Source organism: Ischnura elegans, chromosome 12, assembly GCF_921293095.1.
Source record: "Ischnura elegans chromosome 12, ioIscEleg1.1, whole genome shotgun sequence".
Lineage (NCBI taxonomy): Eukaryota > Metazoa > Arthropoda > Insecta > Odonata > Coenagrionidae > Ischnura > Ischnura elegans.
Genome location: NC_060257.1, coordinates 26,563,586 through 26,579,366, shown reverse-complemented (window position 1 = coordinate 26,579,366; position 15,781 = coordinate 26,563,586). Strand labels below are relative to the sequence as shown.

Below are 15,781 nucleotides of genomic sequence, written 5' to 3'. Positions count from 1 at the left end.
GGTATTAATAAACCTTTTTTAAGCCAAGCGCTACCAGCCAGCAAGGTACTCAGCTACCCGCTAGCATCCTGCGTCCTATCAGCGCTCAGAGCCTCGATCAAGGTCACCTCACAAGACGGGAGGGGGAACCAGAAATGCGTCGCACGGACTTTTTCCCATCATTCCTACTTACGCGTCGCGTTTTCGCGCGCTTGAAATTTTTCACTTTTCATTTAATCGCGAAAAATAGATATCGTCATTTAAAAACCTAAAAGCGTGAAATACGTACTCCAGGAGTAATAATCTTTCGATTTTTGCAATAAAAAAAATAATAGGAAACCACCCTATTTCACGCTCGACAGGCCACACCACTTTGTCCGGTATAGTGCGAACATTTCCAAAGAATTTAACTGTCTAAAGCATTCGGCCGAACGTAGGGAGATCTGGGTTCCTATCCCGGTCAAAGCAAATGATATTTTCTCTATGGAATTGACACATAATTGCAAGGATAGATTCTTTCTATGGTCATCTGTAGCAATCCATTGAAAAATTATAGTGATAATTCAACTTGTTTCTTCATAATGACCCGCATTCATATAGCTTTTCTGGAGGGTAAAGAGGTCAGATTCTAATGACGGAACTATTCGCCTTAATTAAATGGAGGAATATTCAGAGTGAGCATATTTTAGAATTAAGAAAAGTTAAAATAATGCATGTAATGCCATTTTCTGTTTACTTTTAAGATACTTGCATGTTTTACAGACAGTAGGCGCTCGTGTTATTCCGTCGATGAGCATATTTCGACCTGCTTCAACAGTAAACTAAGAAGTTAATTCAGTTATTGCAAGCTTCAACTACATATGTGAGAAAATTTTCACCATAAAAAGGAGTTACAGCATTTCTTCAAGAGCCTCATATGCTCAGCATGATAGGATGTAGCCATCTAGCTCCGGAGAGCGGAAATGGGTTAAAAGGTTTCTTGTGGTAGGTTTTTGGACACCAACCTTGAACCTGTATAAGAATGCTAAATATGTAGGCCCTGATTAATATAATTTAATAACTGACCCGCGGCTAAGATAGAAAAATATTGCATTTTGAAATATTCTCTTTTCCCGTGAAGTTTTATCTCCTATGTATGCAATATCTACACGATAGATGAAATCACAGCAATTAACTCTCAATGACCGCTGTCTTTTGTAAATACTTTTCCCTTGGATCTCCCTTGAATTACAAATGTTATACCACAATGAGGAGAGAAGGGAAAAAATATATTTTTTTAATATTTTAAGATGCTAATGTAGGCTGTATTTTCAGGGTTTCACCGCGTCGTGGTTGCGTTGGGGACCTGAAGCTGCCTGCTGGAATGCAGGAGAAACTGTTGTCCCCAACGCAACCACGACGCGGTGAAACCCGGAAAATGCAGCCTATATTACCAGCGCACCGCGGAAGCCTTCGCACCAATTTTAAGATGCTTTCAAGCAAATTTAGAGTAATTGTACGTCCAGAATCACAAATTATTGTGACTAAGATTTTCCTTAAGGAGCCATCTTCCCTTGACAGAAACTCCATTATGTTTGCAATAATTATAATAAAAAATTAAGTTTGCTTAGCCTGAGAATATATAAAAGAGTGATAACCGTACGGAAGGCTCTAAGCATGTAAGCCGCACGGATGCATAAGACATTGGTGAACACAATTACAATTGTTTTTCAAGGGTGCCGAGTGGTGCTTGACGTTAATGACGGGTGAAAACATAGTATCGAGTGTTAATCTGATCGACTTCTGTACCCAATGCTTAATGAGGTCGAAACTTGAGACAAGAACCTTTCGTTTGAAAGGGATCGCTTTCCTCAAGTTCTCTCTCAAGAGTTGATCGCTACTGAGCCTACGGATCATCTTTAAAGCCTAACCTCTCATCCCTCATAATCTTCCAGGATTGTTTCTCTTTGATAGGTAATTTAGTAAGAAATCTCTTTGGATGCAAAAATACCAATGCCAAATATTATAAATTTTGATAGGTGGCTATGAAATTATTCATTGAAATTTCTTTTATATTCAGTGTAAAACGTTGAGGTTTATCGTTGGGTGACAATTTCTTTTCAATCTATTTCTATTCTGATCAATTATTCGTACTAAAATTATTTTTTCAATTCGAAGTTAGCTATTATAACGTCTCTATCTGTTCATCTTTGATACCTATTATTGATCTATCAGTAATCTATTACTTAATACGAAGGTGGACCAGCACAAATCAGTAATAACGTAATTACTTTTGAAAAAAATGAAAGGCGATAAATAAATTCCCATTAACATTTAAATATTTTAAACACCCTTTAGTTTATAACGTTAACAACCTATTGTTTCTCTGAAACCGTTAAAAAGTTTAGGTCACCGAAGGTTCTTTAAATTGGATATTTCTTATATTAAATCATCAGTTGACGTGAATCGATTTACATTAATATTGTGTTTCAGTTTCCTTGGTGCAATAGTTACATGATACAAGAGCTAAATATGGTGCGATTGTTGTATTGATGTCCTTGACCATAATTGAACCTTTTACGGATTTTTTACGAATGTCACCAAACTCAGATTTCGTTCCTTTTGTCAAAAGAATTTTTTTATTCTTTTATGTTGAAATTTTAGTATTTTTTTATTGTTTATACTATGGACAATTTAGAGGCCCTTCGAAAAAGATTGTTTTACTTGATAAAATATGGAATTTGCTTAGCTAATCGGTATGAATAGAAGAAACTTAGTTTTTCATTGGTTTAATTTTAATAAGTTTAGAAGCTATAAAGGGTAAAAAGAAGATTATCCAAGTCACATTATACGCTATAGGTATAGTAATTACAACTGAATTTTACCAAAATTTCTTTAAAAGAAATTATTTACCAGCGAATGTCGACTTAACGTTGAAATGGCGCAAAAAATGTACTCTTGCTGTAAGAGGTGTGCTTGGCTGTTGATCGAGAAGGCCTGGGTTCAATTCCCGGATGAAGTCCTGGGGCGACTTCAAATAAAATTCTCGAAGAGCGAAGTGGCCCAGAAATAGGAACCAGCCTCCCAACACTGAATGTGTAATATTCACACGCTTGTGCCTTAGGTCGGGGTGAGCTCTACCCTCGCATATGCACACCAACCTTCAGATTGAATGACTGAGTGAGAGATTGAAATAAAGAAAGCAGTGCAAGCATATCCAACTTATTCCTTCGATATCCGATCAGACAGACAACGTATCCTTTTTCTCTCCTATCCGAGACTGCCCTAATGACGTCATTTTCATATGGATTTGGTGGTTTCCCTCTGCATAGGATCTCTCCAAACTTAGGGAAGTACACCCTGTACGTTGTGTTTGGTGTATAAAGCCGGGGTATTACCCCAAATCTCCTTTCGATGGGGAACACTGTACCCTAATGAGAGGCATCGAGGATAGTATCAGCGGTTAGGTCCTATCTGCATGTTACCTACGACTCTTAAGCTCACCCTAAGGTTGTTGAGTGATCAGGAATAGGTGTACTCATTAGAATGCCTCGTTTTGCCACTTTTTGTAGGAGCGAATCGTAATACCCAGCAAAAGTTGGATACTCGGATGGGCATTACAAATCGGAATTATTTTTTTCAACATCGTTTAATATCTTCTGGTCGCTATTTTGTCTTAAAATTTCGAAATATTTAACGAAAAACGTTAAAAATGTAAATAACTAAATTTTTCTTGAGCGAGCACTCATTTTTTTGCAATGGGGTATAGCTTTGGACTTTCATTGATATTTTAGAGCAAATATTTCAGCTCCTTGGCCTTTCATTATAGAGAAAATGACCTTTTACCGGGTCCCCAAAAAGCAGTTTCGTAGGACAGGGAAGCCGCAACGCACCGACTCAATTTACGCTATGCATGCGATAAATGACGCGAAATAGAGATTTTTTCCGCAAAAAAAAACGTGAAAATCATGCGTGAAATTGTCAAGTGTAATCACTAAGATGAAAGCACGCTCACATAGCATAAAATATATCCGACTATATTTACCTTATTTTCGTGTAAAAAGATATCTCTGAAGATGGGAAATATCATTTGGGATTCACTATGGCGGTTTATGTCCCTCAAGGGTCAAAATTACCTCCCCACTGGTTAAAAGAGGGGTTTATTTTAATATTATGTAGCAAATTTGGACCTCCTCACTCGTCTACCCAGCGAATCTAACCAAACCTTTGACCTAGTAAAGAAGCTTTGTAGTTCATGGTTGTAGAGCACTAACTAAATTTTCAGCTTTTTAGAAGTTTAATGACTTGTAGGCCATAAATTTAAAAATAAATATTTTGCTGCACTAGTGGCTATATTAAAAGATTTGAGCTAAATGAAGACATTTAATGGGCCAATTTGGAAGTTAATAATGGACAAAAAAGACTTATCACTATGCAATAATTATTCTCTCAAAATCCACTGTGTTTATCAAGTCAAAATTTAAGCTTTGATGAACTCTATGATCTTATTTTCATTATCTTGCAAGTGCAGTAATAGTTTTGGTAACCTGTCGATAGCAGGTAGTTAGATAGGAATCATTGTTAATTTAGACCAAATTACTATGGTACAATTGCACTTTTGAATTTCCTCATTACCGTTTGCCGGCTGAATAATTAATAGTTGCCTACCTTTCAATCTCTGTGAAATGATAGGTAAGGTTTTGCAATCAAATTCCATATTTAATGGGAGGTAAATGGCAATTTTACTTGCTCCATTCAATGGGCAAAACTGGTCTACTCTTAACTTTATGCGACATTGGCAGTAACTTACATCTTTTAGTCAAGTACTCTGGAGTGAATTCAGTTTTAGAGCAAAAATCTGTTAAGCTTTTTTATCTGTTTATTAATAATATTTCCTTCGCAATTCGTGATGTGAATTACAAAGTAATTTTGTGTGGTTTATTCATCAAAACCGCAGGTTCCATTGGCTCAAAACTCATTTCCTTTAATTATTACCCTCCGAGTCTTCTCATCATAGCTATTAGCCCTATTTACGCCAATTTTCGCTACTTATTTCCTCCAAAATTGACCGAATATAATGCCAACAAATTGAATTACCGCCTTCCGCAAAATGCAAGCGGAATTCTCCCATTCTCCAATTTATACCAAACCGAATTCTAAATGGGACGTGGTAGATAATTAGTATGGAAAAAGGGAGCACAAATTTATCAAATGAAGTTATCCAAATTAATTCATTGGATTTAACAGTAGCGCGAAGAGTTAGAAAAAAGTATTAAGAGAGCAAAATGTGTTTGAATATAAAATCGTCGATTGTATATTTGATGAGGGAGAAACCACATCTTACATTTCACCATTAAACTTACTCGTTTAGTACATGGGAGGTTTCTGTTACTTTCTCTGATCATTATTCAATTACTACTCATTTTTAGCGTTTGTTATTACTAAATAGTGTTTAAAAAATAATTATTGCCATCACTATAAATGCAGCGAGGAAATTTACAATTTAAACACTGAATTATTAAACAAAAAAGTCCTTCGAGTTATTATAGTCAAAGAATGACGCTTAAGCTATTTTTTAAATTTTATTCAAATAAGTCGAAATTAATACCAATTTAATTCCCGATCTCTGCTTGATTTCTGTGTGGAGGTTACATCAAGTACACCGCTCTGTCCGTCTAATGGGACTTAAAGCCGTGTACCGGACGTCTTACGTTAAAACATACATTTTTAATAAGAGACGAAAGCTTCTAAATGGTGTTAAAAAAGAATTTTTGAATAAAGATTCTTAAAGTCTTACGGTATTGGAATTACATTTATACCTTTAGTAACCCAAATTGGCTTAAGTATACTGTATTTCCCTAATTTGTTACGCTGTCGTATATAAATATCAAAATAAAAAATTTCGTAATCACTCTAAAAGCACTGAAGAAACGAATTATGTGTAAAAACGAATTCAGCGAATCTATCCTTTGATCTTGTAAAGGAGCTTTATAGTTCATGGCTGCAGAATATTGTCTAAATTTTCTGCAGTCATGGGCCTGATGATGACGCAGTGCCTTGAAACCATGGTAGTGATCTAATAAATATTTTATGTGGAAAAACGTAGTTTAATTTTCATTCAATATGAAGAAATTCCCTAAAGTAACGCCTCAAACCATCAACTTAAAAGCAGGTTTTGTAGGCTATTGAAAACAAAAGATAAATATTTAAGTCAGTTTTTTTCAATATCATTCAAACAAAATTCGAATAATCCGTTAGAATTGAAATAGCCAAAATTCATACCTCTTTAACGCACTTTGTATTCCCTTTTAGAATGTAAATATTAAAATGTTCTACCTTTATCGTATCGTATCTTATAGATTATAGGCGTTAATAATTAGATGGACGCGATAAATAACTACATCATTTTTCCAAATTTGGAAAATATAACTTTTACATTAACCCCTGTAAAACTATAAAAACTATTTTTAACGCTAAACCGAGTCATTGATTATTCCAAACTTGAAAATATGAAATTTGGTGGTCGATTTCAAAGTTGGTAAATTAAAAATACTTTTCAAACCTTTTTATTCAGTGCTATATTCGCTAATTAAAAATACAACAATAGCTTTAGGTCGTTATACGTTAAAAAACCACTACATATAATTTCTTAGTATATTCCTAGTTTAAGGAATCGGAGAGGCTGGGTTTTATTAGTTATTTTTTTTGCTTTTACATGACCTAAAATGATCCTATACTCGAGTTGTATACACGGAGTAAAACCAGCCGTCACCTGTTGATTGATTTCGTTCAGCACACAATAACCGTGTCGGGTTCCTGCCCTTAGCAGTTTTCCCAGTTCTTCTCGAAATGATCTCAGAACCGTGCGAAAGTGAAGGAGAGGAAAAAAATAAGGATAGAAATCCCGCATTGCTTCACTCGTGCAAACTCCGATGATCGCCGAAGTGCCCTCCCGGCATCAACCCCTCCCGCTACCCGCCAAACCCCTCATTCATCTCCCCCCAATCTGTGGAAAGGCCTCTACGGCACTTGTTAGGCAAGGGAAATGCTCGCGAAGGCACGTGTCATTTTAGCCGTCGGCCGTAATGGCGCACTTTCCAAAGCGAGCGTTCGGATATCCTTTTTCGTTATTCTTTTTTCTTCAGTTCAACGGTGATTGCGAAGTATTTCACGTAAAAATTGGCTCCATTGGCCTCCATTTTCCAAGCATTTGTAGAGATTCTCCTTATTTCACTCTTGATTTTCCGTTGTAATAAGTACCGTCGTCTATTTGGACGTTTGTTGCTGTCGAGAGGGGAATAAAAAAGTTTCCTGTTGAAGTGAAATTTACTTTTAAGAGTACTTGACATTTTTTGTAATACGCAGAAATATCTTCTCGTAAAATGCCGAAAAAATCTATATCTGTCTATTCTGTATCTTGCTGATGAAACTGAATTAAAAAATGTAAAATATCTAGTCCATGACGAGCGTAGAAATCAATTATCCACTACAATTACTTTTGGGCCGTTTCGTCCTATAAATTTCAAATTTGAGTCTCATAACGATGATACTTGGTATACTACCAATGCCTCTTTTGTGGATTATTTAAAACTATATCGGCTTATCCCTCGGTTTTATTGCTTGTCGGTAACGAAGGAAGTATTTCGCTGGAGTACTGGCTGCATCCAAAAGGACTGTCTCTCTATTTCTCTCTTTACTTCTTTGTCGTAATGAGTACCTATTGTCCTCTTTTCTAGTGTGTGCATGAGGATGTGAGAAGAATGCATAAAAAATAGTTTATTTCCATGACCACTTGCCTAAGTACCTCGAAGCGCGGTTGCTTACTTTTCTGCTCCACGTAGCCAATTTATTGGCGATGAGTCGTCATCAAGTGACCTCATCATGCTCCACGGAGTGCGTTCTTCTTTTATTTTCAAAGCGCCTCGCGTGGATGCGGTGCGCATAGCGAGGAGTCACTTATTCAGAACGCTAAACGACGACAGCTTAAGGCTGTCAATGGTAACCTCGAGGCGTTCTTTCACGTCCGTCACATTTCTAGTCCATTCTTCCGCTTCGCTTCAATAAAGCTGCGTTTTCATTTTTGTTAAGTAAAAATTTTACTAGGCATTGTTGAAAATACGATTAAATGAAGAAATTCGTAGAGATAAGAGGATCTCATTAGGAAGAGGATGGTTATTAATTTTAAAAGCCTACAATTCCGAATCAGAGCATAATTGCTAGGTAAATGAAAAACAATTCATACGATTAGTCGGCATTTTAAGAATTACAGCAGCAGGAATTCCTCCTGACTCATATAATCATTGACTAATTGTCCAATTTAAAATTTGCGAAGTCAGTGCAACTTGGCTGCAATTTCCCTCGAAGATAATTCATTTAAAAAAATTACAGATTGAATTTATTGAAAATTTATAAAAGCAATTTATAAATTCAAATAGTGAAGTCTCAATTTTAAGTTTAACAGGATACCAGGTTTAAATATTCATTGTTTCAAAATGAAATATTTTGATAATATTTAATCTTATATCTGCATTGTAATGCCACGGTAATATTCATTAATTTAGCCGATGTTAAGAATTTAACTCAGCTCATTATATTATTCACTACACTCATTATAAGCTACATACTATGCAAGCTTTATGGTTAAAATCACTTGAGAGATATTAAATAGCCTTGCTCGAAGACCTCATTTGTATTTCAATCATTTTCGTGCAAATCTTTGCAGATTGGAATTCCCTTTTTAGGGTCTTCGCATATACGAGAAGGTAACTTTTTATGGGCGCTTCAACTTTTAAACATGTGAGAGTATTAGCTACTATGCTAGTGAAAAATCGGGTATGATATCGTGCTTTAGTTATTCATACTTAATATAACTTGAATAAATACGAATGTGACAGGATGGCCGTGAGGCGTAGAGATGTGATATCTTTGCCAAACACGTCGAAAATGTCACTTGTGATAACTTGTTTAATTGTTTTATGCGTATTTATGCGTGGGTTTAATGCGGTTAGTCGTTAAATTCCTGCAGTGGAGTGGAAACCTCCTGAAATATTGTAACGGAAGAGTAATGAAGAATGAAAAAACTCCCTTCACACCCACTCTCTTGCTTCACATTGCAAAGAATTATACAACTTCAATTACAGATACATTGTAAAGGAATAAGCAGAGTAATTCTCCTTGCAGCTAGTGTATTTTCCCGGTTGCTTCGGGAGCTTACTGTCGGGCAGGCAGTAAGTGTTTGATACGAGAGGATAAATGCAGTAAAAAAATTCGCGATACTTCAGTGGCGCTCATATTACCTAATACATGTGGCGCCAACACTTCAAAAATACATAATACAGTGTTTGCAGGAAATACAAGGTCTTAAGCATACATTTGTTGATGAAAAATTATTTGTAAATAAATATTTTATGTGTTGAAAACATTCAAATTCATCGATATTTCTTTGTCAAACATCTTGTTAATGATTAATCAAGTATTTATCTCAGAGGACTGCATGAAGCAAGTGACTTTTTACCCAGTCATACGCACGGATGCAAAGGTATATAAGAGAAATCTCCCATGAAAAAATTTTAGCGTACTTGACTGGCAATTGGGAGATTTGGGTTCGCATTTTATATCTTAATTCTATTGGTAATAATACTTTTTAAATGCTTGCCCACAAGATAGTCGGGTGCTTCGAACGGTCGGTAGAGTTAAACATTATATTGATAATTATATATTCGTACTTTTTCATTACATGTAAATACTTGTTTACTTGTTGTAATACATTTACAACATGTTTCCCCTCTGTGCGGCATCATCAGGTATATTTACGAAAGAGAATTCTGTTTTTGAAGTGAAAACTTCTTTAGCGGCGTTAAGCACTTTTGCGGGATGGGGAAAAAGCATAGAATTCGCGTGAGAGTGACCGACCCGACACCGCGATCGCTACAGCGAGATCTACATTTCCGTCTTAAAATTCGATATCTCATCCTCGGTAGTGTAGTGGTCAGTATCCCCGCCTGTCACGCGGGAGACCGGGGTTCGATTCCCCGCCGGGGAGGATTTATTTCTCAATCTCATACAATTAAAAAAATTATACAATGGATATTTCAACTAAGCAGGCTGACTAGGTGTAGTAAATAAACTTTGTAAATATATTGTTAATATATAAACTGTTAAAGTCTTTTTGTTCAAAAAATATTGAAATTGAAAATAAAAATCTATAGTGTATACTGTATAAGTTCATTAAATATAAAGAGCTCGTGCATGAACGTGCAGAAGAGTATACACGCTATAAAAATACAGGTCAGTACAATTTAAGGCAGTTTCTTTTATGTGAATAGTGAACAATTATAGGTTTAAAGCATATTAAATAAAAGAAATAAAAGCATATTATATTTTATTATATAAATGATGTTACTTTCTATTCATACACATCGTATTTTTAATATATATTTAATAATAAACAGTTTGCAGAAAAAAATAATTTCAATTTTTGTTGAAAAATGAGTATTACTGGAAAAATTAGTTCTTTAACCCGGCAGTGGTCGCGTGGGGTGTCCCAGACACCCCAGTCTTATATAAGCGCTATTTTTTCTTGCAATTGAGACTGCAATGACCTGTAACCTCCTCTAGCTGATTTTTTAAGCTTTCTGAGAGTACATGTAAAAGAGTATTATAAAATCAATGCAAGTTTTTAAGAAAAATTACTTTTGTCAAAGCTCTGCAGAGTGGGGTGCGCCAGACACCCCACGCGACCGTTCTCGTTACGGTTTGCCGCGGAATGTTTTTCATCCATTTTCATCACATTAGATAGCTACTTTTCTGAAACTGGCCATTCAAGTTGTCTTTTTACGTTTACATTAATAGATATTTATTTATTGGTATATTTTTTGCCTAAATTTATGTCAACAAATAGAAAGTTAGTATTTTTTTATAATGTTACAGTGATTTTTCTCGAACTGAACCACGAAAAATCTATCATGCAATACTTATAGCACGTTCATTCAGTACACTATGGATTCCTGCAGTCTTTCTAAAAAAAGGGAAAAAGCTAATATACTTTGACTTTTGACTGAAAATTTGGATGAGGATTTATTTGTTTCTGACGTCAACTTTTGTAGAAAATGCGATTTCTTAGAAGTGATTTTTTGAAGACTTCATTCAATTATGCTAGTGCAGTAGTTATTCAAAAAAAGTCGTTATTTACATGTTTCTGTGAATTTACCATTGAAGGTTGGCTTTATAATACTCACATTCATCGTTTTCAATTCATACTAGATGTCAGCTACCTCTAGAGTAAAAGAATGAGTCTTTGCCTTTTGAATGAATCTTTGAGGGAAGAAGATTGATTCTGATGAAAAAGAAGATGGGTGTCATATAGCTGCGCATGACACTTACACTGAACAACAGTGCAGAGATGATTAACTTTTGTAAAAGGGAAGGGAGCTTATGTACGTTGGGAAGTATGGAGTTGAAACGTGTAATACGCAGGGATCAAGACCAAACATAAGAACATAATATTGTAGCAGTGTTACTGAGAGGAGTGGACTTATTAGCAAAATAAATTGGATTCAAAACTCAAATGTTTTGTTTTCGTATGATGTTCATTGAAAGAATGGTAGAGAAAATTGTAAATTGCACTAATATTGAGGTAGAGAAAGTCACTGAAAATTATTCTCGTAAAAGAGATAGTGAAACAGACAGGAAAGAATTAGTGTTCCTGAATAGTATTTTACTTTTAGCCAAATAATACCGTGTGGCTGAATTTTTTATTGTTTTGGAACCACAATGGATTAGGATTGGAAATATGTTATTCCTCCATGAGCTATGACATATTTCTCTTTTCCCCTTTATCTTTTCGTTTCGACAACGTGACTGCTAGAGTAGAGAAAATGAAAAGTGGCAAATTAGCACGAAGTAGAGATGTATTTGAGATGTTTGCTCGCAATACACGGCAACATTATAGAATTGGGCCATGAGAAAAAGCTGATGAGCAATTGATTCCTTTTCAAAGGAGATGTTCACATAGGCAATATTTACCTTCCAACCCCGAAAAATATAGCATCAAAAGTTTTGCATTGGCAAATTCGATTGTATTTTAAGATGTACCTATTTAGGGTGGCAACCAGAGGGTCCATTTTTTGTAGATAGCAGTCTGAAAGAGGAGTTAAAGCGAACGTTTTCTTTTGTAAACAGAAACGGGAGGAACATTGTTTGAACTACTGATTCAATAATATTCCGCAAGCACATGAAATTCTAAGCAATAATTTGATGGTTGCGGGAACAGTGCGCAAAAAATAAAAGAGATTTAGCACTGAAAGTCGTATAAGTAAAAGAAAGAAGAAAATAGCAGCTTATTTTGGTTTAGGAAGAAAAAAGCTCTAGTTTCCTGCGTCGTAAAATGGTCAAAGAATGTAATTTTTTCGCCAACAATTCACACAGCTATTTCTATCAATGAATCCAAGACGAACAGATAATAAAAGAAAACCGGAAATATTGACCTTTTATAACTGCACTGAAGGAGGTGTAGCCACATTAGATAAAATAGGCAGCACCTATCATACAAGCAGAAACATCAGGAGATGGTCCATGGACATTTTCATTCATTTTCCAAACACTGCTGACATCAGTGCATTTGTTATACGTAGGTATTCTAATTCACTATTACATTGCAAAGAAGTTTTCTTCGTGAGATAACTCGATCGTTAACTTTTCCATACAGTAAAATTAGATCGATATTGAACATGATCTCTAGAGACTTGAAAAATAGAGGAATATGCGTAAAATGAGCCTGAGAAAAGGATGAGGAGAAAAATAGAAAAAAGTAGGAAGATGTGTTTTTTTTCCCACAGATATAAAAACAAAAATATACTGTAAACTGTGTTAGAAACTAATGCGCGGTACACATTTGCTGAAAATTTTGAGAAGTGATTAGAAGCAAATAAATAGTTTACATAATTTATTTTCTGCATTCTTTAGATTCAATAAAACTTTTCAATAGCCTGAAATTGAACTTCTGTTGAGGACTACATATTTGTTAGTTTACCTTTCCAATGCTGTATATAATTTGTAACAGAAGTATTTCAATAGTTATAAGTGACCGTAATATCATCGTAAATTTTTCCTCAAGAATACATTTTTGGAAATCGATTCAATATCGATAAGTAAATTAATTTAGTACAATTATTAGTATTTACGTAAGGCAAATAGAGGTCGACGCTGAAAATATGATGAGATACAGTGATTGATGTTTATAAAAGTATATGCCATGTATTTATATCTCAACATTTCAACTGTGTTCTTTGGCTGTAACAAAAAAAATTGGCAATTTTTCCGGAGGAACTGGGACTGCCTACTGGAAAATAGGGTATTCAAAAATATTTTCTTAAAAAAATAAAAGTTGAATTTATGGTTTTTAAAATATATAGTATAGCCATTCCTAAATAAACAAAGGATACGTCGAGATGTGAAATTTTTAAATAATATATACTATTTGAAAGGAATTGAAGAAAATCTTTTGGGGTGCCAGAGACACCCCACGCGACCGTTTATGTTCGGAAAATGGGCGCGACTACCGCCGGGTTAATAATATTAAAACTATGTAAAAAATAAATGGATAATAATTATTTCAGTTTTCACTTCTGTCGGCCAGTCCCACGACTGCCCCGTTTTTTGTTATATTTTTATTTAATAAAATTATGTATCATTTTTATATTGAACAGTGGAAATAATGAGTTTTAATAAATATAATTTTATTTCATGATTAAAACACAAATGGTAAATTACCTTGAAAATGGCACAAAGTGTCGAAATCATCGTCGGTCTTTAAGTGTTTAATTAAATTATGTGGAAATTACCATTTGTGTTTTAATCATGGAATTATCAATATTCCACAAAATTAAGCCTGAAACCATTTAATTATTTTATTTATTTAAACTTCTAAATCTTATTTATAATTTGGTAGTATTTATTTTTGTTAGTATTGGTTTGGGGCGAGGATAACCAACCGCCCTCTCCAATGCGCCCCAATCTGAACATTAGCAAGTTGTTAAAAAAAACTTCTTGGCATGGGATAGGATCTCTTACCTGTGTTATTCGTGTTTTGGGCAGCAAGGTCCGCTTATCCACCGAACCACCTGCTTCCGTTTTTTTTTAAGTCACTCGCCACACCTCTTATTCATAGCGCGGCGTGAAGGTGTTACACGTCTTCCGGGCGGACACCTTAAGATAGAGCCGGAAGGTGTGAAAGGGTGAGAGAGCGTTGTCTGGAAGGTCTAAAATCTCGGACCTGCGTGCCGCGGATGAATTTTAAACCATCTACATGAGCAAATTACCATATCCAATCTGCTAAGGAAGGACCTCGAATGGCGGGTGTTTCAAGCAGGAAGCCCGTTCACGCGAAAAGGCTAAATTGATAAAAAGAGATAAGCGAGAAAGCGTGATCATGACGAAAATATGACTGGCGTTTTTGAAAGGGTATTCACGTTCATGAAATTACGTAAGCAATGCAGACGGTGATCACTTTTATAATGTAGTCACTTTTAAAGTGAACCATTTTATAAAATCATACTCTCGCTCCTTATACGTGATTATGTTTACAACTTTAAGTTGAGCTCATTGCTGTATTTTTTCGTTATATCCCTTAGAATATCTTGCTTCGATATTACGAACTGGTCAAGCAAAATACATTCATGCATATGTACACAAAATCTACTCATTTTTTGGAGGAAAAAGCGCCATAATCTTGAAAATTATATTCTCGCTCTCTATAATGATTATGTTTACAACTTTAAGTTGAGTTCATTACGGTATTTTGTTGTTATATGCCGTTGAATATCTTGCTTCGATATTATGAACTGGTCAATCAAAATACACAAAATCTACTCATTCTTTGAAGGAAAAAGTGCCATAACCTTTATTTAAAAAATACATTTCCGATACTTAATTAAAACTAACATATATAAAACACCTTGCGAAAATTTTTATTTTTTTACATATAGAGCTAGGCATAATCTATCAGTTCCATTCGCTGTTCACCTAGAATATATGTTATGCACACGGCAGCAGTAGGCCGTGTGTTGCATATGTTTAAGGATGTCTATGGTTTTCATTCAAATTCACCTAACGACATTCTCCTCATAAATTGCTAACTCTACCAGATTATTTTAAGGTTTTGAACAGATTTTGGCTATATTGAACGAATACAATAGTCTAAAGTAGAAGAAAGAATTAATCCAAGCCGTGGACGGTAAGATATGATATTGGAATATTGATTTTTTAATGAGCTAGCAACCAACCTCTGGGTAAACCAGAACATTTCCTAAATTATGTAATCATAAATTTAAGTTCAAAGACATTTGTTGATCTTTCCAAGCTTCTTAACTAAAATTCTTAGTCCTGAATAAGACAATTCGTCGAATCGCAGTTCGAGAATTAAATAATTTTTACAAATAACATAGTGGTACTTATTATTTTACTTAAAATCAAGAAGAACTAAGAGAAATGTTCTAAATCTCTTCCGTCCATTCACTTCGCAAACATAAACTCCGTGAAGATTTTCGCCTACGCTCATGAACTGTGAGGAGGCGTGTTCTTCCCTTCCACGAAATTTATTAGCGCACGCCCAATCAGGCGGTTGGAGCAGTTCTTGTACCCGCTGTCGGATGGTCGTCTTCGTTCTCGTTGGGCCAAAAGGAAGGGTCGAGTTTTAATGTGAAGGCAGAGGAATGCCAGTGTTTTGGAGAAAGGCAGGAAGAGACGTGCAGCCTTCCTCATCCACGAAACGGCTTGTTTGGTGGTTGATTAAGAATTTACGACTTGTAAGACCGGAATGGTTTGG

The 15,781-nt window shown here is 35.2% G+C and overlaps 1 protein-coding gene and 1 non-coding gene across 2 annotated transcripts in view; both read left to right on the top strand.

Moving 5' to 3' along the window:
• The window catches only part of LOC124169577 (zwei Ig domain protein zig-8), a 196,179-nt gene that overhangs the window by 14,943 nt on the left and 165,455 nt on the right, over positions 1–15,781 (top strand). The gene's annotated exons all lie outside the window — the stretch shown is intronic.
• On the top strand, positions 9,929–10,000 carry Trnad-guc. The gene has a single exon. It is a non-coding gene; the product is annotated as a tRNA-Asp (tRNA).